Source organism: Gopherus flavomarginatus, chromosome 2 (genome assembly GCF_025201925.1).
Source record: "Gopherus flavomarginatus isolate rGopFla2 chromosome 2, rGopFla2.mat.asm, whole genome shotgun sequence".
In the NCBI taxonomy this organism is placed as follows: domain Eukaryota; kingdom Metazoa; phylum Chordata; order Testudines; family Testudinidae; genus Gopherus; species Gopherus flavomarginatus.
Window position 1 is genome coordinate 79,757,088 of NC_066618.1, and position 24,877 is coordinate 79,781,964.

A 24,877-nucleotide genomic window follows, 5' to 3' on the forward strand; every position below is an offset into this window, starting at 1 on the left:
AATTCGACAACCCCCCTCACTCCATCGAGTTGCTGTTGGACACCTCAGACCTTGGCTGGGATGCGCATCTCAGCGACCTCCAGACACAGGGGATGTGGTCCCTGGAGGAGGCGAAGTTGCACATAAACATCAAAGAGCTCCAAGCAGTCTGACTGGCGTGTGGAGTCTTCCTGCCCAACCTGTCGCAAGGTAGAACAAGTCCTGATGGACAACACAGCCTCGATGTTCTACATCAACAGCAAGGGGGAGCACACTCATCGGCCCTCTGTCAAGAGGCTCTCCTTTTATGGGACTTCTGCATCAGCTACAAAATCCACCTGGATGCTTGTCACCTTCCTGGTGTCAAGAATACGCTGGCAGACCAGCTCAGCAGGGACTTCTCCTCTCACCATGAGTGGTCGCTCCATCCAAAGGTAACCTGCATAATCTTCCAAAGGTGGCGAACTCCCCAAGTGGACCTGTTTGCTACCAGACAGAACAGGAAATACCACGGTTTTACTCTTGGCAAGGCCTGAGCAAGGGCTCCCTCTCTGATGCCATCCTCCTGCCATGGTCAGGGAGCCTGATGTATACGTTCCCTCCGATTCCACTCATTGGCAGAGTTCTGGCAATGATCGAGAGAGAAAATGCAGGTTGTTATGATCGCCCCAGTGTGGCCCCTGCACGCTCATGAACTTGTCAGTGGCCCCTCTCTGGTCCCTGCCCAACCGACCAGACCTGCTGTCTCAGGACCACGGTTGGCTCCTACACCCCAATCTCGAGTTCCTCCACCGCTCAGCATGGATGCTGCATGGCTGAACCCAGAAGAGTGTGCCTGTTCTGAAGGAGTCCAATAGGTCCTCCTGGGGAGTAGGAAGCCCTCAACCAGACTGATTTACTTGGCCAAGTGGATGAGATTTTCCCGCTGGGCGTCTAAGCATGGCATCTCTACCTCGCGTTCTTCCATACAGGCTGTACTGGACTACCTGCTCCATTTAAGAAACCAGGGCTTGGCACATTCTTCTATTGGAACGCATCTAGCGGCCACCTCTGCTTTTCACCCACCAATCCAAGAACAGACTGTGTTTTCTCATGACATGATGGTCAGATTCTTGAGAGGTCTCGAGAGACTCTTCCAGCAGGTACAGGCTCCTGTCCCACAGTGTGATCTTAACTTGGTCTTCTTTAGGTTCACCGGCCCTCCCCTTGAGCTGCTGGGTTCCTGCTCCCTTTCCCACCTGCCATTCCTGGTGGCAGTGACGTTGGCGAGATGAGTCTCTGAAATTAAAGCCTTGACCTCAGAACCTCTGTACACAGTCTCCTACAAAGATAAGGTTCAGTTGCAGCCCCACCCAGTCTTCCTGCCAAAGGTGGTCTCCACCTTCCATACGAACTAGGACATCTTCCTCACATAGTTTTCTCCCAAACCACACAAAACCAGTGAAGAGAGGCGTCTTCATGCCCTGACCGTCTGGAGGGTCTTGGCTTTTTACTTCGAATGTACCAAGCCTTTCCGAAAATTGACTCAACTCTTCATCGCTACAGCAAATAGGATGAAGGGTCATCCGGTGTCCTCACAGAGGATTTCCAATTGGATCACCTCATGCATAAGGACCTGTTACGACCTGGCAAGGGTTCTGCCGCCACCGATTGTCAGAGCCCACCTGACGAGAGCGCAGGTGTCTTCAGCGGCCTTCCTGTTGCACATCACTATCCAGGACATCTGTAGAGCTGCAATGTGGTCATCTGTTCACACATCCACAGCTCATTACACCATCGCTCAGCAGGCCAGAGACAACACTGGGTTCGGCAGAGCTGTGTTGCAATCTACACGTCCATGAACTCCTACTCACCTCCAGGGGTACTGCTTTGGAGTCACCTAATATGGAATGGACATGAGCAAGCACTCGAAGAAGAAAAGACAGTTACTTTTTCTGTAACTGGTGTTCTTCGAGATGTTACTCGTGTCCGTTCCACAACCCGCCCTCCTTTCCTGCTGTCAGAGTTTTAGGCAAGAAGGAACTGAGGATGGGAGAGCCAGCGGCGCCCGTTATACGGCACCATGCGAGTGCCACTCCAGAGGGCACCAGAGCCGGTCCCCTACAGATACTTCTGAGGGAAAAGCTACTGGTGCATGTGGTGAGAGCACACACCTAATCAAGGCTTCCCAGAGGATTCAGGGGGCCTGGGGCAAAGCAGGGGAGCTGCGGCGCTTGTACTCACCCGGCGGCAGTCCGGGTCTTTGGTGGCATTTTGGCAGCAGGGGACCCTTCAGTCGCTCCATGTCTTCGGCAGCACTGAAGAGCTCCCTGCCACTGAAATGCTGCCGAAGACCTGGTCTGCCACCGGGCCAGGGCTTGCGGGGCCCCTACGGGGCCTGGGGCAAATTGCCTCACTTGCCACCCCCCTCTGGGCAGCCCTGCACCTAATATGGAATGAACATGAGCAAAACATCTCGAAGAACATCAGTTATGGAAAAGGTAACTCTTTTACTTTTCACCCACACTTCTCATGCAGCTGGTGACTCTAATTGGCATTCACCGTTTTTAGAGTGAACTCCGTACCAATTCACCATGAGTTAATGTTAATAGTTGCTGACAATTATAACTGTAAAATGTCCAATTTTTTTTTTGCATACATCAGTTTCATGGTCACTATGTTCTTTCACAGATTAAAAAAAAACTTTAAGGTACGTTAAGGTTTTAATTTTAAATATGCATGTCTACTGATAAGATGGACTGTCAAGGATATTGGGGGCAATAATTTGCCACATTCTGATGGGGTAGGCAGAAAAATCTTTATTTTCAGTTATCTAATTGTTAGTTTTAAATTTGCCACAGCATCTCAGAGAGCTTGAATTAATTAAAACCATGCAGTTTGTGGGTCCCATGAAAAAGCAATATATTGTGCTCCCCCTGTTGGCTGTATAGCATATACTTCTTTGTTAACACATGATTTTTGAATACACCGTTTTGATACACTTCTGCTCAAAAGCTCCACATCACCCATCTTGTATCAGTCTTCAGGCTGTCTTCAAACTTGGACAGGGATCTCACCACAAATGTATTCTGAGGAACTCTTCCATGACTTCCACTGGTGTATATTTTAGAAAGGAGTCTTAGGAGGAGGGAAACTTTTAAAAAAAGCGATTCTCTATTAAATAAGTTCTGTTACAAACCATATTCTCTTTGTGCCCTCTACCCCGTCTAGTTAATTAAAGTCTGGCCCAGCTACAAATATTACTGCACAGCAGAGGTGTGGGAATAGAGATATTGTGCAAAATTGACTTTTTTTCTCTTTCTCTTTACAACAGAGGAGGAAACACTGTAGGTGCTGTGTTTGCTTCTGCAACAGGTGAAAAGATGTTAACATCTTTGTTTTTAAAGTAAAATTTCTGAAATGTAAAATTGTCACCGTATTTTTTAAATAATGAAATGGATTGAAGTGTTTTACAATTCAATTCCTTCAGTGATTTCTCCCCCCCTGCCCCTCCAAATGCAAATTCCCTGCCTGGCATGTTGTTTTTCTCTATGGCTGGAGTTTGGAATGTGATAAGCTGTCAGGATTCTGCATGTATTTAGGGACCTGTATGTGTTTGTGCTAAGATCCCTTTAGGCCCTGTTATGATGATCAACATAAGAAAATAAATTGCTTTTTGCTAAAGCAGTAAGGAATCAGAATCAGCTGTAGCCCAGCTATCATGAGCAATTTTGTATGACAGATTGCCATACGTACCGCATGATGGAGGGTAAAGACTGTGGGGAAGAAACAGATTTTTGTTTTCAAACTTCCAGCCTGTGTATGCTTTTGCCTGCACATGCATGTTATGCAGATCAAAACTTTGGGCATACAAAATTGCGATCAGTTTTAGAGGCCTCGTTATAAGTCCCTTTTGAAGATGAAGCCCATCAAGTCCTTAGTTAAGGTAGCAGTTTGCCTTTGGGTAGATGTAGCTATCAACATTGTCACCGATGATACACTCTTCTTCTTGGGGAAAATCTTTATACTATTTTAGCATGATGTAATTGTATTGTTTTAATAGAGGTGAGCAGCCTGTAAGCAACCAACAGATTATTTTATTATAATCATTAATCCCTTATTTAGAAATAGGCAGATTTTCAGCCTCCCAGAACATTGGTAGCGGAGTTACTGAAGTCCTCAAATCTTGATTTAAAGACTTCAAGTTACAGAAAATCCACCATTTACTCTAGTTCAGAACAGAAAGAGACGTGTACCCCATGCTGCACAGGAAGATGAACACCCTCCCACTCTCCCCGCGCCAGAATCTCTGCCAGGGGGTAAATTCCTTCCTGAACCCAAATATGATGATCAGTTAGACCATGAGCATGTGGGTGAGCCCCACCAGCCAGACTCCTGGGAAAGAATTCTGTGTAGTAATTCAGAGCCCTCCCCATCTAGTGTCCCATCACTGGCCATTGGAGATATTTGCTGCTAGTAGTCAAAGATCAGTTACATGCCATTGTAGGCAATGTCATCGTACCATCCCCTCCATAAACTTATCAAGCTCGGTCTTGAAGCCAGTTAGGGTTTTTTGCCCCCCACTGCTCCCCCGGGAAGGCTGTTCCAGAGCTTCACTCCTCTGATGGTTAGAAACCTTCACCTAATTTCAGGCATAAACTTGTTGATGGCCAGTTCATATCCATTTGTTTTTGTGCCAATGTTGGTGCTTAACCGCTCTCTCCCTGGTATTTATCCCTCTAATATATTTATAGAGAGCAATCATATCTCCCTTCAGCTTTCATTTTGTTGGTCTAAATAAGGCCAGCTCCTTAAGTCTTCTCTTGTAAGGTAGGTTCTTCATTCCTCGGATCACTCTGGTAGCCCTTCTTTGCACTGGTTTCAGTTTGAATTCATCTGACTTAAACATGGAGATCAGAATTGCACACAGATGAGGTCTGACCAGTTCCTGGTACAATGTTAATAATGCTTCGTATGTCTACTGGAAATACCTCCCTAATGAATCCTAGGATTGCAGTAGTCTATTTTACAGCTGCATCTCATTGGCAGCTATAGTCTGTGATTGATGAATACATCCAGGTTTTTCTCCTCCTCTGTCGCTTCCAGTTGGTAAGTCCCCAGCTTTGCACGTGCCTGCTGCCTCACTAAAACCCTGGCCGTCACCTGGGTAGCACACTTCAGGCTTTCCTCCTGCCTGTCAGCATGCTGCTGTTCCAGTCTTTTGTCCCTCTTCTTCTGGTACTGGACATGCTCATCTGTCCTCTTGAGAACATTGACTATAACTAAGGCTAAGATTTTTGTCACAGATATTTTCAGTATAAGTCACGATAGGTCATGGGCAAAACTGAAAAATTCATGGAAGCCGTGATCTGTCCCTAACTTTTACTAAAAATATCCCTGACAAAATGGGGATCTGCGGGTCTCCACGCTACTTCAAGCGGGGCAGCTGCAGGGACTAGGAGCTGCCTATAGCAACTGGGGGCTGCAAGGTACCACTGCCGCCTGCAGCTCCAGGTGTCCCCCGCTGTCCCTGGGGGCTGGGAGCTCAGGGGTTCCCTGCCACCCATGGGGGCCAGGAGCTAGGGTTTCTCCACAGCAGCCTGGAGCTGCCTGACACCCCGGCGGCTGGGAGCTCAGGGATTTCCTGCCACTCCTGGTGACCCGGAACTCGGGGGTTCCACCGCAGCGCTGCCCCCGGCAGCAGAGTGCTGGAGGTTCCCTGCCACCGCCTGCCAGGAGCTGGGGGGGTTCTCTGGCAGCAGGAAGCTGTGGGGGCTGCCAGAGGTGGTGGGGGTACCCCACAGCTTCCTGCCCCAGTGGCCAGTGGGGGACCCTACAGCTTCCAACCACTGCAGGTTGCAGTCACGGCGACTGCTGGAAGTCACATATACTGCTATATTCTTCACTAAACGATGAGCTATGTTATCTTCAGCTAGTTCTGGCTCGCGCCATATTTCAACACTATCTAGAGAACTGTATCTGAATTCTAACCCCAGAGTTGATGTAATGCAAGGATAGCGGGGAGGAGGGGTACAGAAAACCCATCACACTAGATACTGCCTTGCTACTTACAACAAAGTACATAACAGAAAAAACAAACACATTTAGGTAGGGAGGTGATAGTGTTACAGGCATAAAAATATAGCAAATAGCAATACAAATACCTTGTGATGAATGAGACTAAAAGAAATGTGTGAAAACTGTGACTGGTCCTGGAGCAGAAAGTGTCCCTCCCCCCGCAACAAAAAGCAAAACCCTCAGGCTGAGAGGGTTAAAAAAAAAATTCTACTTTGCTTTTCCTGCTTTCTTTCCTGTGTAATCAGATGCTTAGATCTTACTAAGCTACTGTGACAGAAAAATACATGGTTTTGTGCTGTGCATATCTTCCTGCGTTCATTGAACTGTGATGCGTCATAAAATGTCTATGATCTGCTGAAGCAGAGACAACTTGCGTTCACATTATTTGTTACATTGGGTTTCCTGTTTAGTTCTAAGCAAAAACACAATGCAACTGACTCTAATATCGTCACCTAATGAACTCTAAGCACTGGTCTATTGTTTTATCCTTACTGATTTTCAGCTTCTAATCCCTCCTAAATATATCAGCCATCTGTTCCCTGCTGCCCTCTCTTTATTTCCACAAAAGCCACTGAAAAGGTAAAGATCTGTATGAAAATCCTTGCAGGCTCTGTTGCAGTACACAATGCAATGTAATGAAATGAGGCTGTAGACAGACACTGTGGTAATCAATGGCAATTGTAGCCTTATCTGTAGTTTTAAGTTACTCTTGATTGATTGCCCACCCCAAGTTGTGAGGATCTATGCTATAATGGTCTGGGTAGGTTCAGCCCTCAGATAACCTCTCAGTGGTAGTCTTATTAGGATGACGATCCTGTGGTGCACAAACATGGACACCACAGTTGTATTTGTTTGGTTTGGCTACTAAAAACCTCCTACAATATAGAAGAGAATTGAAAGATAATGCCATATAACCAATGTTTGTGTTACTTACACAATTGCCTGCGAAGCTATGCGACACGCAGTAGGTGGTCGTCAGCACATTGGTCACACCTTTCCCTACTAAGAATTATCCTTTGTAGTTGTGTTGCCGGCATCTAAGTGCCTGAGGCCAAGCAACAGCGTGGGGGGGTCCGTCGCCCCATGTGCCGCGCCAATAAACACAGCAGGGTGGAGAAGCAAACAAAGTTTATTTGAGATCTCAAAGCGGTGCAAGGAAATGAACACCTCAAATCATGCACACCTAACACAAGCAGTTTCCTCCTTTTATATCCCAGTTGCTTTCTGAGAACGTTTTTTCTTGCTGACTAGCTGATCTCTCACTCCCCCCTCCTTTCCCATCCAGCTGCAGTATCTTTTCTCATTCAATCTTTTGTCTTCCCCCTTCCTCCCCCCTCTCCGCTGCTGAGACATGTATACTTAAAACGGCCTTGAGCGGGCTTTAGCCTAGCTTCAATGTATTACAGCAGAGAACTGTCTGTTACAACCGAAAACTAACTGCTAACACTACATTTTTGCAGCTATTGCTACATTAGGTTACACTAGGTTACACAAAGTGTTTAACATGGAGGAACATTGGTTCATTGAGGCCTGAGCAGGAGGGCTTCATTGGCACTCATGATCTTCCACCCTCCTGAGTTACCTAGGGTTATGCCTAGTGTCACCAACCGTTGGTTATGCTGACGGCTCCTTGATTTTATGCAAATTCATACGTGTGTCACCCTCATTTCCTTATCTAAGCTTGTGCACCCCATGTCTTAGGGAGTTCACGCTGTTAATTTGTTTCTTATTTACTTCTTTATCATTATTCTTTGTCAATTAGTTGTATGGTATTTTTGTAGTATTCCTGGAGTTCATGTACAAGTGTCAGTTAAACTTATTTAAATTTATCCTAAAATACCAATAACCTTTACTTTGCAGTTTCATACTTCCTATTAGCTAATTTTCTTATGACTGGCTTAATCTTGTGATTTGCTGTCACCTACCCGTCGGTTCCTCATGTCAAGCTAAACCTAGGCCTTCATTAGCTATACTAAGCAAACTACCTTTTAGGCCTTGGGCCTGTTGGTTCTCTGCTTGCATTACAGCATTAATCAATCTTACCTGTGGATATATGTGAAAGGCTACATATGAAGCTGGAGACCTTCAGCACCAAAGCTCCAATTCAGCCAGCTATTTAAACATGTGCCTCACTTTAATTAAGTATATCGCCAGAGGTTTATTCATACGGGTAAAGTGAGGCATGTGCTCAAGTGTCTTGGTGAATTGGGCCCGGAAGGACAGTTATCTAATCACACAAGCTCAAGCAGGGCTTCAGCCATGAGAAACTGTCTGTTAGAGGCTGTCATAACTGCCATCTACATCTAGGTAAAAACTACAGTCCCTTGTCCCCACTAGGATTTCAGATTGATATTTCTCTCTCACTGTAAAAACATACAGTACCTTTTATTGTCAGTGAAAACATAGCCTCAGTCTCTGAGGACAATGAGAGGGAGACATGATCACACGTGCTAAGCTACACTTTTACTGCAGTATTTTCTTCTTAACACCTCTATTCATATAGTGTGTCTTGCTTTTGGTACTGTGTTCTTCCACATTTTTTTTATAGTCCCTTCAAATGAACATAAAGCAGCAGAGCTTTCTGACATTCTAATCCTGTGTTTTATTGAAACAGAAAATTGAACAAATGTTGTCTTATTAATCAGATCAAAAGACTTGCATCAAGTTCAGTTCAATTAAAAAATAAAACTCACAGTGGGAGACAACCTCTCTTGGGAATTTAAGTGGGAGGTAAGCAGTGCATACACCTTGTACATCTCCTCTGCACAGGGATGAATTTTATTCAGTGGCCTGTCTTCACTACAATATTAGGTCATGTTAATACACGTCCTTGAGGATTCATTAGCTAACACCATGTTAAACTCAATTTAGCAGGCAGCACAGCCCTCAGGTTTAAATGGTCATGGGCAAACACCACTGGAACGATACGGTTAGTTACCTGATGTTAACTATGACTTCCCCTGCCTGTCTGTAAAGTCATATGTAACATTGTATTGGTTAACATGACTGCTCATGGTCATGTTCTAACATGACCTAATTTTCTAGTGAAGAGCAGCCTGTGGGAAGAAGATCCACCTCACTTTCTGCAACAGGAGAAAGCAAGGCCAGTTATGAGGTCTGTGCATAAGGCAGAGACCTGCTGTCTTCAGAGTGTGAATGGGCCTTCCGTGGCCTTCTGCCAACTATCTCTGCTGTAGCACAGCCTGGAGCTACAATCACATAAGGCAACTTATTATTTGCAATTTCTTATTCTGAAGCTGTTGGATTTGTAGAGTCAATTATTTAGGCCCAGCTGGAGGTAATAACTAATGTTTCTCTTTAAGACCAAAAAGTGCAATATATATAGTCTCTTTTAGCTGCTGTGAGCTCAACTCCTTGAAGCCTGTAAATTTGTTTGCTCAGAAACATTCACGTTTTATTAGATTTTGACATAAATGATAGTGCTGATAATTCACTGAGGAAGATTTTTGGAAAGCTGTCTCCAAAGGATTAAAACAAAGGCAAAGCTTCTATGCAAGCAAGATGGAATTGTGCCTTTACTACTTTTTCAGCAAGTCAAGCTGAGAAAAGTGGTGGCTTACCCATTCCCATTCTTGAGTCAGCAGAAGAGAAAAGCAGCCGTCAGTATGAGTGGGGCTGTGTGTCCCTGGCTGAGTACTGGAACAGAAAGAAAGCTCAAACACCCTGCCTAAAAATGGCTCCAGAAACAGCAGCTCTAACTATAATAAAAATAGCAACTCATCTGTCCACTGGTGCTAATAGATTTCTTCCAGAAAAATCCATCTTTGAGCTCATATTGAAATTTACTTATGTTAGATTAGAGGTTCTCTTTCCGTAGTGATTCCTGGTTGTAAGGACTATGCAGTACACTGTGTACATACATCTGTCCTCTTTTCCGCCATCATTCCAGAGTCAGATTGGATTAGCTCACCTGCTGGTGTTCTTATAGGCGAAGACTTCCTGAATAACTAGTGTTGGCTTTTTCATTTCATGCCCAGAGTTCTGAGACTAGCAGTGCTATGGCATAGCCATGAGCTGGGAAAAGCACCCTGGAATATGATGTTCAAATCAGTTCATAAAGACTTCCAGTTGGGGTTTACAATTCCTAGAGTCAATAGAGCAAAAACACCAGGTTCTTTTCTAGAGCTTGTTCTATGAACAAACCTTCTTGGCGTTCTGACGTTCCTCCAGGTCAGGTTTTGTGTGTTTTTGTCTCAGCAGCACCAGGGGAGAATTAGTATCTTTGGGCACATGCCCCAGCCATAGATAAAGAGAGGGCAGAATACAAATTTGGAATTCTTGGTTTGTGATGACACCACCCTACAGTTCCTGTCTGTTTCAAAATATCAGCATTCCAGATCTATGTGTGCAGACAGAGGTTGTTTTTTGTCATGAGTCTATGTGCCTGGCCAGAATTACAGAGGACCATTTCTAAATCAAGTTTCTCTTATCAGATCTGTATATAGTATCCTAGCTGCAAGATTCTTCACTATGTGAGTGAATATCCCATCAATATCAGTAAGTGTTACATGCATGTAGAGAAGAGCAGGTTAATGGAGTTGCCATCTGCCAGGAATAGGTCACCTTCAGCTTTTGTACTTATGTTGACTCTAATAGTTAATTAAAACAGAGGAGCCAGTAACTAGTTTTACAGCAGGTCAGGAAGAGAAAATCATGATCTGACTATGTACATAAACGCCTCGGGACTTGGACCACTCCTTTTAATCTGAGATCTTTAAGATTCAGCCAGGGTTGTCAATTGCAATTGAACACCTGCATAAATATAGTGACACTTTTAAATAAAAGCTGTGGCATTGTATCCATTATATTAATCCTCTAACAATGCAATGAAAACTCCCTCTCTAGTAAAATTTGGCCAAAAATATTAAAAGAAAAGAACTGCAAAAAGCAGGATGGGAATTTGGAATTCCACTGTTTTCATTTTGAGTTTATAATGCAGCTGTCAACATTCTTTCAAAGAAAGGTTCAAATGAGAAAGATTGTATCGAAGGATGTAATACACATAGTTACATGTTTTTCCAGAAAATTATTTTGTGCAAAATAAGAAAAAGTAAGCTGGGAACTGCAGCAACCCTCCTGTTTCCAAATGATCATCAAGTTCAATGCACCAAGCAGCCCTGGCACCACCACTGTGGATTAATACATGACCAAATGGACTGAAAATCTGAGCCCTGACTCTGAAGATCTCCCTGCGGGATATATTTTCATTAGGGCTGTCAAACTAATAAAAAAAAAGCCACGATTAGTAGCAGTTTTAATCACACTGTGAATAATAGAATACCATTTGTTTAAATATTTTGGATGTTTTCTTTATTTTAAAATAAATTGATTTAAATTACAACACAGACTATAGTGTACAGTGCTCATTTTATTTTTTATTACAGATATTTATACTAGTATTTTTCAGTTCACTTCATACAAGTACTGTAATGCAATCTCTTATCTTAAAAGTGCAGCTTATGAATATAGACTTTTTTTTTACATAACTGCACTCAAAAAAATAAAACAATGTAAAACTTTGGAGCCTGCAAATCCACTCAATTCTACTTTTTGTGCAGCCAATCACTAAGACAAACAAGTTTGTTTACATTTACGAGAGAGAATGCTGCCTGCTTCTTATTTACAAGTTCATTCGAAAGAGAGAACAGGTGTTCGCATGGCACTGTTGTAGCTGGCATTGCAAAGTATTTACCTGCCAGACATGCTAAACATTCGTATGGCCCTTCGTGCTTAGACCACAATTCCAGAGGACATGTCTTGCAAGTTTCAGCTACTAGCCTGCTTGCAAAAATGCAGATAGAGGAAACCTGATCAAGCCATGGTCATAAAAAGACCAGTAGTCCTTTGTGTAAACAGAAAGTAAATAGGATTTTCTCATTTTTGCAGACCTTCACTTGGGGATCTGGTGTGTACTGGGGAAACAGCTTTACAGGGATGGCTGTCTACAACTATCAGGCACAAGGTGCTGCAGAAGCAACTGTCACAACCACGGCTCCAAAATAAAATGGAGTCTCTTTGCGAGAGCAGATTAGAAATAAGAGAAAAGAGGGGGAGAAGAGGCAGAGGTCAGCAGAATAAGCACTGCTCAGAATGCTGGATGTTATGTCATTTGCAAGTGATGGCCATATACAGCCCCTTTCATCCAGAGGGATCCCAAAGTACTTTACAATGAGTGTGCAGTCCTCATTCTGGCGAAGCTCCTGTCCATCTGAATTACTACCTCGAACACTGAAAGGCAGCCATCTCTGGGGTGGGAGTTTAGCAGCTCCCAGTACCACTGTATAAGAGTTAAGGTCAGGAAATAAAGAAAAATACTTTTCAGCTGAAATGCAGGAGTTATTTTTAGCTAAATAGATTGTAATGATCTAAATTGGAATTTTGCCAGGATAAGAGGTGGGGGTAAAATGCAAGCAGCAAACAGTGAAAGGTTAACCCTTTGGAAACTACATACCCCCTTCTAGCCATTTTTCTGGGTGATGGAGTGGACAATGCCTCGCTGCCCATTAATAGAGAGTAATAATTGCATTAGGGTAATAATTCAGAGTGGAGATATTGGGTGTGGCCAGGTTGGCGAAAACATTGTTCCCTGTGATAAATAACATGCAGGTTCAGAACTTGTGACACCAGAAAGAGAGATTGTTTGGTCACAGGCTAAAAAAAGTAGAGAGGGAAATATTATCCTTGTTGGATAGGATGAGATGAATCTGTGGTCAACATGGCTCTGTTAAAAAGGCTTGCCAGACTCCTGTGTGCATTATGATTCTTCATAAACATCTCCTCTGCATTGTGAACAGTGTCATCTTAATAACACTCTGATGGCTTGGCTGCTAAGGCTTGCTGTCTCGTAGGGAAGAGGTGTGCATGGAATACAGATGGTGCACAGTGACTAGCAGTGCTCTTTCATTATTGAATTTAGAAGAGGGGAGAAGAGATGAGCACTAAGAAATACCAATATCTTCTCCCTCTTCTTTATTCCAACTCTGTTCTCTCTGGCCGATTTGAGCACTTTGTCCTGATTTGCCCCAATGTAATAAACCTACTGAAATGGCAGCAGGGCCACTTTCTTCCTAGTTGTCACCTGTCAGCCTGCCCTGTGATATTAGCAGTAGGCTATTGTGATGCTACATTTCCCTTTCTCCCAGGGCAACCACTGGCCTAATGACTTCTGGGAATTCCATTGCAGTGCATATGCTGACACAGTGAGGCTTTGAGATTACCAGTGCTGTCAGAGAGCACATTATTAACACCCCAGCTGGCTAAAGGAGACAATGTATTGGTGCAACCCACAGGCTGAGCAACCCCCACTGAGCTTTGTCAGCTTTGAGGTGCCTTGGGCAATTATCGTGTACAAAGAGATGTAGAGCTTGCTGCTTAGATTTGTTTGTTGGAGGACTTTTAGTTGTGCGATCAGGGCTGACTAGAGGCAGGGGGAAGCCAGTACAAATTACTGGGGTCTGGCAGTCTGGAAGGGGGTCTAGGGCCCGGCTTCATCAGCCCTGTTTAGCTGGTCCGCCCTTGCTGGGGGGGCCTGAAAAAAATTTTTCACTGGGGCACAAACCCACTCAGTGGCCCTGTGTGCGATGCATGCACACAGACACTTAGCACTCAGGTGAGCTGGGTGGGAGGGAAGGTGAAAACCACAGCTTCCCATGGATGCTGCTGAATTGGATGTTAATAATAATTAATGATGTAATTTAATAATCATTAGCTAATGCCAAGATGGGGGTTGTGCCATTTACAGGGTATAGTGCTGCTTTGTTGGTCTAAGTCAGATCAGCTCGCTCTAGATTTGGACCTTGTCCTGCAAGTCTGTGGGTGGTGCACAACAGGGAATACAACGCTGGTGCACGCCAGGGCAAGTGTGATCGGAGGCTACTTGTGAGTGCAATAAGGGGAAGTGGGCGTCATAGCCCTCTGCAGAGAGCAGATCAGAAGTGAGGTGGTGTGTACTCTACGGACCTTACCATAGCACAGCTGTACCACTGCAGCTGTGCTGCTGTAAGGGCTCCTGTGTAGCCGCTCTATGCTGGTGGGAGAGAGCTCTCCGGTGGACATAATTAAACCACCCCCAATGAGCAGCGGTCGCTATGTCAGTGAGAGGAGCTCTCCCAGCAATGTAGCGCTGTGCACAACGGCACTTATGCCAGCTAAAAGTATGTTGCTGGGAGGTGGGGGCGATTTCACACCCTTGAGGGACATATGTCGGCAAAACTTAAGTGGCAGTGTAGACATGGGCTAACTTGGTGGCCACACAGCAGCACTCTCACTAATGCAGGATCAGGATTCCCTGCACTCTTTACATTCTTCCCCACCAGAGACCTTTAGTGTAGAGTAACCCATAGAGCAGTGGTTCCCAAACGGAGCTTCGTGAACCCCTGGGGGTTCACAAAACGTTACAAGGAGTTCTCGGGGGAAAAAATTCCCTAATGGCGGACCAAGGTGTCCCTAGGGACCCCGGGCAGCATGGGGCCAGCAGCCTGGAGCGTTGGGGATTTCCAAGAGCTAAGCATATCAAAGCAAGCATATCTATCACACTGAGGAGATTTAAACTTTGAGACTCCTTATATGAAATAGAAAAGGAGGTGGATATCTTTTTTCTGTTTTTAAAATGAAATAGGCAGCTAGTGTTGTTTTTTAAAATTATTATGAAGAACAAGTTTAAGCTTTGTTATAACATGCATTGTTAACCTGGACTGCTCAAGACCTGAATGCTTGTGTAGGAGGAACTCTTTGAGTTGGCTTCTTAAATACCTTCCTGCTGTTTCACATCCAATACTGCTTGATGAAACATAGGAACCAGAGGTGCCTCCCCCCCCCACGTGTCCCTCTTCTTTTTTTCCAGTGGCCCCTGTGGTCCCCCTCACTTTTCCGGCAGTGCCTCCCCTGGCTGTGGGGTGCACAGAAGCTTTGACCTGCACCTCTTTTTTCTACTGGGGCCTCTGATAGGAGCCTTGTCTTAAAACAGACTTATTCAAAGTGATGCAAGCTATGAAAGTGAGATCTTGGAAGAGTTTTGCTGTTTTCATGATGTAATAAAAATACTGTAGTGATAAATAAAAATGAAGAAATAGCATGTAATAAGCATGTCACAAAAACAAATGTTATATTTCCAAGATCACTGCTTTGATAATTTATGCTGAGGTGAGGGAGAAAATCTTTGGAAATATTCATTTTTAGGAGGGGGTTCACAAGACCTGACATTTTAGTGAAAGAAGATCGCAGGTTGTTTAAGTTTGGGAACCACTGCCCTTGAGTTTCTATCCTGTTCAACAGATAGAAAGAGGAAACCATTCTCTGCTGTCCCCTGCAGGGAGTGAAAGGCTGAGCCAGCATAACTTGAGAAAGGGCTGATCAACTACACAAAGAGAGGAATGGCTGAGTAAAATACATGGGAAAGAAAGAGAGAGTTGTTAATACAGGATTATTGTCCACATTGCAAAGGTCTCTGAGTTGAGTTAGATTCATTCAATCAAAGTATACTTTAGGTGGCTCTCTGGAGCCCTCCATCAGAGCAGAGGTGGGATCACAGCTTCTGGAAGTGTGAATCTGTATGTTTTAATGCTAATTTAATTTAAAAGGCACTATCATTTCAAGGTACCATGCTAGATGGAAGGCCTCAGATGCCAGCATTCACTATGGTTACACCTGAACAGCACCTTTTAAATTTCAGCATTCATTATTTTGCAACAGTGAATGAGCAAACTTTTTGTGATGTCTTTGAGCCAGCTTGTTTCACTCGCTCTGTAGCTTGTGGCTCTGGCGTTGGCAGATCAGAGGGCTGAGGGTTTTTCTCAAGTCTATTGGCTCATAAGAATTTTAGTGCCATCTACTGTAAATATTCTTCAAAAGTCCTGTCTGAGTCTCTTCAGTATCACTCGACTGCTAGTGTGGGGAAGTGAAGGGGGAAATGCATTGAGAGAATCTGACTGGGCTCATTTATTTTTAAAAATCTTTCACAGATGATAAACTGTTATGCTTGTCTGACTTACAAACGTTTTTATAGTGGTTGCCAGTGCAAATTTGAGAGTTGAAACCTACTGAAAAACAGCCTCAGTGACTCTTTATGATACTAAGAGATAATAAGCAATAATAATTATTAGTTGTCACAGTAGTGCCTAGAGACCCCATTGTGCGAGGCATGATACAAACACATAACAAAAGATGGTCCCTGCCCCAAAAAGCTTAAAACCTACATGGAGGAGATGTGGATGATCAGTCCTGGAGTCTCCAGAGTTTATTCATAGATCAAGTACTGCACACGCAGTGTAAGTACCTACTCTCTCATACTGCCTGGCCAATGTATCTCAGTTTTATCCTAAGGGTCATCTAGACTGTGAAATGACAGTTCAGTCTCTGAGGCCAGGTCTATATACTGGTTAGGCTTTCCTGGTATATACCAGCAGAATGCTGCTAATGTGGCTGCAGCTTCTACTGGCGAAGCTCTGCTTTTGCCAGTACACCTTTTTTGCATACCCTACACACAGTCACCTGAGCGAAACAAGCTGTCTTGGTGACAGCGCAGATTTACTGATAGAACTGCCTCTGCAGGAGCTGTCACAAATCACACCTCATCACACCCCTAACCAAAATAGCCATGCCAGCAAAAATGTACAGTGTAGACCTGGCCTGAATGTCATGCAGAGTCAAACAAGACTCCTGTCCATTTGAACGTGAGTCTTGCCTAAGTGAAGACTGCTGGATCAGCTCTCCCTCGTCTTTAACTCACTCAGGTTTACCTGTGTACTGGGAGGTTTAGGGTCAGAGCTTAGTGTTATATGTCATACAAATTAATCTGTACTTTTATCTATGTGCTGCTGTCAGCAGGGTGAGCTAAAGAGCTGAGAACCTTAATTCTACTTAAATCTTTAACCTTGTGTTGCCTTTTAAAGTCACAATTCAATTCAGCATAGGATTGTATTTAATTAACTGAAGGCATTCCCTCTTGGAATGAATAGCAGAGTTGTTGGCAGCCAAACTGGTGCAGGTGTTGTTTAACTTTTGACTGACAGACTTCAACTGCTTGGTATAAAGGTGAAGTTACTGCACTGCTGTTTCAACAGTGAGAGTCCCAGTTCCAACACACACTGGTATGTAGATTGCCAAATATCTGCTTAACATCAGAGGCGGTGCTAGCCCGTTGGGGGCCCTAAGCAGGAATATTTTTTTGAAACTGCTCCCCCCAACACATAATAAAAATCGAACAGGGGGCCCCTTTGAGCTGCTTGGGGCCCTGAGCAATCTGCTTATGCCTAGCGCTGGCTCTGATAGTGAGGAAATCATTCTGTAGCTGGTGTATCTTTCCATACAATAGGCCTTTAGGATTTGGCTTCAATGGACTTCGGAGCTGGGTTTTGATGCATTAATGGAAATATGTCAGTTTCTCACATACCCGTCCCTATCTGCACTAAACGCTTTCTGACAGCGTTGAACCACGACAGCATCAAACCACATCAGCATTAGGCTGGGCTGATGATAATTCCAGAATGCTTATGGCCTTTGTCCCATTTGTTTTTAAGGTAAGACAGGCTCCTAGCAACGGAGCTCCTTCATGCCTGAACCCTCTCCTACCCTGTCCTAAAGAATTCCAAATAAACTTCTAAACAGTACTTTGCCAGATGACACATTACTTACCTTAGACCTAAATTTATCTCCAGCCCACACCTCTCGGAACTGACAGATTGAGAAACACATTCCCAAGTCATTTGAAAAGATATTCTTGATTTCTGAATATCAGCTTAGTGTCAGAGGCTCTTGCCGCTCAATGGAAGCGACTCACTTCCGTTGAGCAGGAGGGGAGATTACCTTCAGGCGCACAAGGATAACTATTTAATCCTATACTGGCATGATGAAGAAGGCTGAGCCATGTTAAAGCTGGCTGCGGAGCAGGGGCGGTAAAATTTTAATCTCTCAGTGAGTGCTCTGCTAGACAGGATACACAATGAAATATTCAAGACAGATGCATACCATATGTTTTCAATGTGCCATGTTTGGTGTCTTTCTTAATGTCTTTGCATCTGTACCTGATGGGGAGCTGATTTGGAGCTTCAATTTCTGAACCTCCGCATAATTTTTGTAGCACATTTTAAACACCTTCTGCCATGTATGTGAAATTTCATTTTCCATTGTGGCTGCAAAGTGTCAGTCTAGCTTTGTGATTCTTCTTTCCTGTATAATAATTGCTTCCTTTCTTTGTAGGAATGATGTGGCATCAGCAGCCCATGGAGGGGAGATTTTTCTTAGGAGGCTGTCTTTAATTAGCAAAACAGATTAGTGCTTCAGCAACTTTCACTGGGGACAAACGGAATTCTCTCTAGATGTGGGACGCTCCCTTTGCAGCAATCTGAACTCAAAAGCTGCTACTTGTATATTTTGGAAGCAGGAAAACAGAAGACTGGTGACTGCTATAGTTATGTTTAGCAAAAGTTATTGACAGGCGCAAGATTCAGGTACGAAATTTGAATGCCCTGGCCTAAGCTTTTGGATCTGAGAGGTGCCAGCAGTGGGTATGGATTCTGAATCCACCTAAATTTGGGAGAATATTTGGGTCCAAGTTTTGATTTAAGCACATCCATAGCTGCTGCAGTATTGTATTGCTACCAGCATCCATCCCCCTTCTCTGTGACACTGGCCCTGAACTGTTTGCTTGGGTGACTCGTATAAATCTACAATGACACTGAGGGGGAAGAGTGCATGCGTGTGTAAAGTTCAGCTCTGTGGATTAATCTGCTAGGGAGTTGATGCACTAACAGCTTGAAATTTGCCAGGGTAATGATATAACTTTTAAGGTGTTCTGGCAAGCCTAGAAAATAGTCACCCTGTTGAACTGATGCCACCTGGTGGAGACAACTGGAGACTAAGATTTATAGCTGCTTTTAAACCAGTGTTTCTCAGACTTCCTTAACCCAAGCTCCTCTTCTACGGATGAAAACATCATGTAGTTGTGCCATTGCCTAGTTCTGTGCTGCGGAGAGTTTGAATTTTCCTCCTGACCCTCAGATGGTTATCCACTTGTGCTGTGGATGGTTGTACTAGTCCAGGCTGTTTTGTCTTAGCTACGGTAAATATACAGATTCTATTCTCATTCATCTATGGGGCTAATCTTTTTTAAAATGTACTAATCTATTTACTGCAGTAAATTCTTGCCACCTTGGTTTTGCCCTCTAGAGTTTACAGCCATTGTAGATGCTTCTGCTTAAGGAAGTACCGATCCTGAGAGTATTACTTCAAGGAAAGCTGTTGCTGAACCCAGACTGGCTAACACTGGGATGTCCATCTCAAGAGGAGGTAGAATTCAGAAGCACTGATTCCAAGCATGAAATTAAAATAGCCATTCTCCAGTATCCCTCTCCACCAGCTGCCACTCAGAAATTCGGGATATCACAGCCTCAGGCAGCCAGGGCAGGCCACAAATAGTATAGGTCTCAGGGCCCTGTCATTATCCAGGTTTGATAGAGATAGGTTATAGAAATATTTAGTTTATTTATATCTATATGATGAGAAATGTTTTGCATTTTGTCTAGAGAAACCTGGGCTCGGGAAGGCAAGTCCAGTGAGAGAAATCTCAAACTTTTTATTTCCCAAATATAGGTAGATCTGTCCCATCAGCGCCTGTAGGCTCTTGAAAAATTACCTTTCAGTTTCTTTTATCATCCTTTGTGTACAGCATGCCGGCTCTGCTTAGCATCTGAGCAAAGAAAGAGCTATCGTGTGCTTCAGACAGTTCATAGCTGGGGTGAAAGTGAGAACTCAATCCAAAACCTCTTGAGAGGAAGAGGAGTTTTTCCTTCGGTATTGTACAATGTGAGCATGATCCTGTTGTTCAGATTTTCTTTTCTTTTCCTTTTAGAGGGAAGAGTGGGTATCCTACGGGGGAGGAGGCCCTCCTCCCTCCTCAGTTCTAGGGATGATTATTACTTTTTATATGGTAGCACCTAGAAGCCCTCCCCCCAGGATCAGGTCCCCATAGTGCTAGGCACTCTACAAACACACAGGAGAAGGACCCTGCTTCAAAGAGTTCTGTGGAACAATGTGCAGGGATCTCTTGGCACCGATGGACCATCATGAGCATCACGAGCAAAGTCCATTCTTGATCTTAATTATTGTTCTCATCACCTACTGGTGAAAATGTTAATGAAGAATGTTAGTTGATTGTAGAAGTTGTGACAGCCGAGCCCTCTAGCAGGGTAACTGAAACCTGAGCGCAGAACAGGTTTCAGTTACAAGCTGAGCAAACAGCTGCATGGGAGAGAGCATGACCTCAAAGAGCTGCAGGCAGAGCCCCTTCTAGGATTGCAAGGAGGGAGTTGATTCACAATTTCCTTTCCTGTGTTTGCTTTATTTGACAGACAATTATCATTCCAGAGGTAATTGCTGGAAGAGCCCTATGGGACTCATAAATCTCTAATGCTGAAGGTTTTTCAAGTGAATAAAAAAGACACAGTGAAGTTTTATTTATTTTACTTTATTTTGCCATAGTGCCCAGGATCTCCAGATCTAGATCAGGGTCCTGTTATGCTTGGTTCTGCACGAACACAAAGACAAGGTACCTGCCCTAAACAACTTGCAATTTAAGCAGTTCTGAACTGGTAAAAAATAATAAGTTATCACAGCAATTCTCAACCAGGGATCTGGGGAAGGAGGGGGCTGCGGGCACATTTCAGGGGGTCCTCCAAGCAGGGCTGGCATAGACTTACTGAGGCCCAGGGAAGAAAGCTGAAGCCCGGGGCCCTGAGCCCTGGCATCTGAGGCTGAAGCTGAAGCCTGAGCAACTTACTTTTGTGGAGCCCCCTGTGGCATGGGGCCTCAGGCAATTGCCCTGCTTGCTACTCACTAATGCCAACCCTGGCTTTTATATGCAGAAAAACAGTTGTTGTGGCAGAGGTGGGGCATGAGAACCCCTGAGCTAACAGACTTTAATGAGAGGGTTAAAAAATAAAATGTCCCAACGGTGGGGGAGGGAGAGAAGGTGACTCTTGGCATGTGCATAGCTTCCCCAGCGGGACTTGTAGGAAATGTTCTCTTCTAGATGACAGCTGATATGCAAATGTAGAGGTGATCCAAGTCTGCAACTGGTTCCCACTATAACGCCAAAACATCTTGGCTAAGATCGTGAAATGTAGTTAGAGATTCTGGGTCCCTAACTGAGATACATTAAAGAGATCTGATTTTTCCAAGAGTGCTGAGCACCCACCCTCTGAAAACCAGGCTTCTTTAAGGTATCTCAAGTTGGGCACCCAAAAATTGAGGCACTGGAATCACTTAGTCCCTTTTGAAAACCTTGGTCCTTGTGGTCAAAGGATGTTAGAGCATGTTAGGTTGGTGGAAGCCTGAGTCACGTATTGGGCACAGTATTTGATGGGTGCTCCCTCAGAAGGTCAACACAAGGATATTCCAGTTCAGCACCACCTGTAGTTAAACTGACTATAATCTCCTTTTAAAAGAACTGTTTATTGTTACACAAACTGTAAATCCATTCTGCATATTGAAGTCTTCATATTTTGCATGCATGTGTGTGTGCACAAAAAGGTTATCTAATAAACTGTTTCTTAAGCTCCAACAACTCTGCTACTTATATAATAAATTCGGTGATCTTCCTGTTACTGATCATTAATCTGCTTCATCTCCTGACAATTTTATACCCTTTTGATAAACTGTTTGTCTAACCATTTGAAAGAAACAATGTCAGAAACTCTACTTGAGACATTCTCCAAACTAATGAGGAAAATCCATCACAGGGAGAGTTTCTCTCTTTCTTCATTGGATATAAATAAAATGTCAAACTAATTTACCTTCATAAATCTTAAAAGTTATTGCCACAATAATATTCTCATCTCATCCTTTCTTTTTCAGCATAAATATTTAAACAAGTATCAAAGAACATCAATCAAATTACCTTCTAAAAACTGGATTATTTTGATATCTGGTGATTTAGTGATAAATGTGGATTCATCTGCTAGATTTTGCAGTTCCCAGGGTAGGTATCTGTGCATTCCTGCTCAGGGCATGGGAATGCTTTATGGGCTCATGCTGATCTACTACTGACACACAGGCACATATCAACACACAAAAGGCTAAACGTGAGGAGTGATAAACACATTTATTCTTATCCAAACTGCACCATCAAACCTCTTGAGGTTCACAAGTCATTAGTAATGTTTGACTTCTAACTTGCATAACTGTTCTCTTGGTTGCTGCTGCCCGTGGGATATAATTTACCAAGGGCCATCTCACACCATTTGTTTTTAAGCAGCTCTCTAGATTGGTTCCAGTGAGGAGCTCTGCTCTTACTTTTAGGTACGTGGCTATGAATCCATTACTAAAAGTAATGCCTGTTTCATTTAAAGGGGGGAAGCCACTGGCTTACACACAATGAAGAATTCCAAAATGCATTTTATGAAAGCGCTCAATTTTTATTTCCTGCATTTGGATAGGTGGACAGTGAATTTCTTTGATTACAAGGGGCAGGGTCATGAGTGATTTAGTGAGAAAGATATAAGCCCTGATCCTGCAGTAAGCTGTCTGTGGAACATTAATGTGGCTTCATGCAGGGGACTGCCCATGTGTAGGTTACAGAAAGGTGTGGGCTTAAAACATCTGAGAGAAAATTCTAGGCTTGAAGACTTTCAGCGACATGTCTTTACAGATTTCACAGTTTAGATTGTTAGATTCTATTTGAATGAAAAAAATCAGACTCTAAAGGCAATTATTATAGTTAACTTATTCATTTTTGTTTAGCTTATTTGAGCTAACAGAACTTTTCTGATTAACCAAGTACTGTGGGCTGCTAAATTTCCATCTGTAGAAAGGACAGCAGATAAGCAGAATTCTATCTATCTATCTATCTACTGTTGGCAATTTGTGTGGTTTTAAAATGACTAAAGCTATAATATAGACTGATCCTGTGCCCTATTGAAGGCAATGCAGTACAGTCAATTGGGCGGTACAGGGGTGGATTGGGCCCTTAGCTGACCTGCAGTGGAAAACCATCACTTTAACAACAATTCTGTCTCCGTTTCTCTCCTCTGATTCTTTATTACTAGGAACATTTGTATGAAAATAGGATCTTTCCTGCTGTTCCTGAGGGCTGTTCCCCATCCTAAGTTATCATAAAATTATTTCCATGGCAATCAATTGTGGCTGAAGAAAGGCAGACACATTTGTTATGAGAGTTTTTAAAGTCTGTAGTGTGTGTCATTTCCCTTTAACTCCTAAGAAGACAGGCAATGAAATGCTGTGCTACAATGGGAGCTACACAGATAATCATGTGGTGTGTGCATCAAGGAGCTGGGTTAAACCATATGATTCAAAAGTACAGTATCCTGAGTAATAAAATAAACACCTGGCAACACTTGATGAACCTGAGTTGGGTACTCATTTAGTCTTTGATTTAAAGCCCACTATTTTTAAGGTTTCTTCCTACATGACATTGCAAAGGCTGCGGCAAATGGTATTTCTAGCCTCAGATTTCCCACCAGTTTCTGTATCAAACGCATTTGGATAAACCTCCAGACTGCTGGATGATGATCAGAACTGCGGTTGTGATCCCTTTCATCCCTGTGATCCTAGTTGTGTTCCCTAGCCTCTGTTTGCCAGAAGCTGGGAATGGGTGACAGGGGATGGATCACTTGATGATTTTATCTGTTCTGTTCCTTCCCTTTGGGGCACCTGGCATTGGCCACTGTCAGAAGACAGGATACTGGGCTGGATGGACCTTTGGTCTGACCCAGTATGGTCATTCTTATGTTCTTATGTGTCTTTTTAAAACCACAGCCTATAGTATGGAGGAATGCAAAGGCGCACAACCAGGGCCGTCCTTAGGCATAGGCAACATAGGCAGCTGCGTAGGGCATCTGAAAATTTGAGGCACCACTGGGTCTTAGGGTATGTCTACATCTACAATTTTGCAGCGCTGGTTGTTACAGCTGTATTAGTACAGCTGTATAAGGCCAGCGCTGCAGTGTGGCCACACTTACAGCAACCAGCGCTGCAAGTGGTGTTAGATGTGGCCACGCTGCAGCGCTGTTGCACACCGCAGGGAAGGAGACCTGCTTGGAGGGGGGGGGTCGGGGAACGCCAGAGCAAACCGCGGGGAAGGAGACCTGCTTGGAGTGGGGGTCGGGGAACGCCAGAGCACACCGCAGGGCTGGAGACCTGCTTGGAGGGGGGGTCGGGGAACGCCAGAGCAAACCGCGGGGAAGGAGACCTGCTTGGAGGGGGGGTCGGGGAACGCCAGAGCAAACCGCGGGGAAGGAGACCTGCTTGGAGGGGGGGTCGGGGAACGCCAGAGCAAACCGCGGGGAAGGAGATCTGCTTGGAGGAGGGGTCGGGGAACGCCAGAGCACACCGCGGGGCTGGAGACCTGCTTGGAGGGGGGGGTCGGGGAACGCCAGAGCAAACCGCGGGGAAGGAGATCTGCTTGGAGGAGGGGTCAGGGAACGCCAGAGCACACCGCGGGGCTGGAGACCTGCTTGGAGGGGGGGGTCGGGGAACGCCAGAGCAAACCGCGGGGATACCTGCTTATTCCACGGAGGTCAGCAAAAACGCTGGTGAGTGTCTACACCTGATGACCAGCGTTGGTGATCCAGCGCTGGATCCTCTACACCCGAGGCATGACCGGGTGTACGGCCAGCGCTGCAAACAGGGAGTTGCAGCGCTGGTAATGCCCTGCAGGTGTGTACACATCCTAAGTTGCAGCGCTGTAACCCCCTCACCAGCGCTGCAACTTTGTAGTGTAGACAAGGCCTTAGTGTCCACCCTCTTGTTTTCCTATCCCTGTTCTGACCCTTCCTGCAGGCTCCCACAGATGGCTGCTCTAGCCTGG

At 44.4% G+C, this 24,877-nt stretch overlaps 1 protein-coding gene across 5 annotated transcripts in view; it reads left to right on the forward strand.

The window, feature by feature from the left end:
• The window catches only part of POMGNT2 (protein O-linked mannose N-acetylglucosaminyltransferase 2 (beta 1,4-)), a 271,191-nt gene that overhangs the window by 86,460 nt on the left and 159,854 nt on the right, over positions 1-24,877 (forward strand). The window contains exon 4 of one of the 5 annotated variants that reach the window (XR_007772386.1): positions 18,253-18,730. The exons of 3 other annotated variants lie outside the window; for them this stretch is intronic. The gene's annotated coding sequence lies outside the window, so the exon portion shown is untranslated. Of the gene's footprint in view, positions 1-11,079; positions 11,286-18,252; positions 18,731-24,877 lie in introns of those variants that run through there. One more of the 5 variants, XR_007772390.1, reaches the window with a different exon arrangement.